Here is a 2,008-nt window from a genome sequence, read left to right as displayed (position 1 = left end):
GCACACGTGGCGGGATCCGAGGTGGCGGGCCAGGGGACGGCCGGCTGGTGCCCTCCACGTGAGGGCGTCTGACACAAGGTTAATGCGTGGACGCGCCTTCACGTGACGTGCATCGGCCTCCGCGTAAGACCGGATGCGCTGCGGTGTCTTTCGTTGTGATCTTCTATGTTGTTGCTGCTGCTGTTTTGATAAACGAAGTTTTGCGGTTTATAACGAGATTAATTACATAGTTGGTTGATTTTCTTGTTTCTTCTTTCTTGAGGTCTGGTCTGTCTTTCTTGAAAGCTGGAGCGGTGTTAGGGCATCTAAATTTGGCTCCTCAAATGTTTAGGATATTTTGGATCAATCTCCGTTTTAATCCCTCATTTATGCATGCATGTAGGTACTTTTTTTTTACTTTGTCTTCAAATTATTGGGTCAGATACATATAATTGATGGGATGTAGAGAGAGAGAAAAAGAAAGAGAAAGGTCGTTTGGGTGCCCGTGTGCCCATGTCCTATGCGATGGATTAACCGGATACTGAACGAACACATCCATAAGCCCTCATATCATTTCTGTATATAGACTGAATATAAGAGTTTCCGACAACCAAAACATTTGGGACAAAGTGAGGGTCCCGTTGCGTCACTTTTTCTTTTTCTTTCATGTGCGAGCATTGGCCGGGTTGAATGTAATGAGGGGTCCGGTTGTGTATGTTTTTTATGCGTATTGGCTTACTTACTCATCTTACAGTAACCCATCATGAAAATAATTTTTGTAAGTTACCGCAAAATATAAAAAGAATTCACATATGTTCTTCATTTTCCAAGCTCACTTATACTGTTGGTTCGATAAGTGGAGTTGGGTCTCCTTTGTTAGTTAAAAGAAAGTTAATTCTTGTGGACCATATAAAAACAAAAGTTTGTGTATGTGTAATTGTTACGCTAGTCATTTTTTTTCAACAATACATGTTTTGTGGGAGGGAATTTGTGCAATGATTCACAAAACAGAGTTATGTATACACACAATTTGATTTTCGCTTTTGTGTGTAATACGTTTGTATAGCATGCTAATATACCTGTTGGTGGGTCTAATACATGTTATATGGGGTCGCTTAACAATTGAAAACATGATTAAACATATAGATATACAACGGGTGAGCAAAACGATTCATTATTTCATTGTTGTGTTGTTCTTTTTAGTTTTCGTTTCATCTAATCTTTTTGTCCTTAAAAAACATCCATCTTTTAAGCATCATTTCAGTCGGAAAAAGGGAAGAGATCATCTTTTGTCCTTCAAAATTGAATGCCTTCAAAGATATCAACACCCGCATCAGTATATTTGGTGCAAAAGCTACAGCTTCTGTCAAGAAGGTTTGTTTTCTTATATATCTGGTTACCAATCATGCTTCTTATCTCGTATAGTTGCAGAATCTCATCTTCAATGTTTCCTATTGCTTCTTTTTATTGTTGTACCGACTGCTTGTCCTGAAATAGTATGAATTGGATTCTTACAATGTAGGTGAAACCCGTGGCACTAGATAAGTAGATATATGTATCTAAAATGTGTTCAAATAAATTGCAACGGATGAGACTTGATGTTATGAAGGATAAATGGCAAGTTACTTATAATTAAACTTTACATAGTACTTGTTTTTATTTATTTATTGGTTTAACTTCATAATTATCTAGTCATGTCATAAGCATTGTGATGTGTGAGTCTTTGGACTCATTTGAATAGTAACTTTAATACTACTTGAATCTTATTGATCATGTTTATTTGGTAAATTTGTGATGTTGTACTCGTCTTTTGTCATCGTCACTAATATTGCTTCAATCTTGCTGTTGTGGCACTGTTAGAGATATTGATGTATAATGCAAGATTATGATTTGGAATATTACAGTATGAACAAAAACAATGACAATTTCTTTATATATGTGCAAAGAGTTTATTTAGATTATTCGATCTAAAACTTAATGTTATAGAAGTGAAGTGCCAACAAAATAATAATGAAACTTAACTATTCTA

Source organism: Hordeum vulgare, chromosome 6H (assembly GCF_904849725.1).
Source record: "Hordeum vulgare subsp. vulgare chromosome 6H, MorexV3_pseudomolecules_assembly, whole genome shotgun sequence".
Classification (NCBI taxonomy): Eukaryota; Viridiplantae; Streptophyta; class Magnoliopsida; order Poales; family Poaceae; genus Hordeum; species Hordeum vulgare.
The sequence above is the reverse complement of the archived record's forward strand: the minus strand, read 5'-3'. Positions refer to the sequence as shown.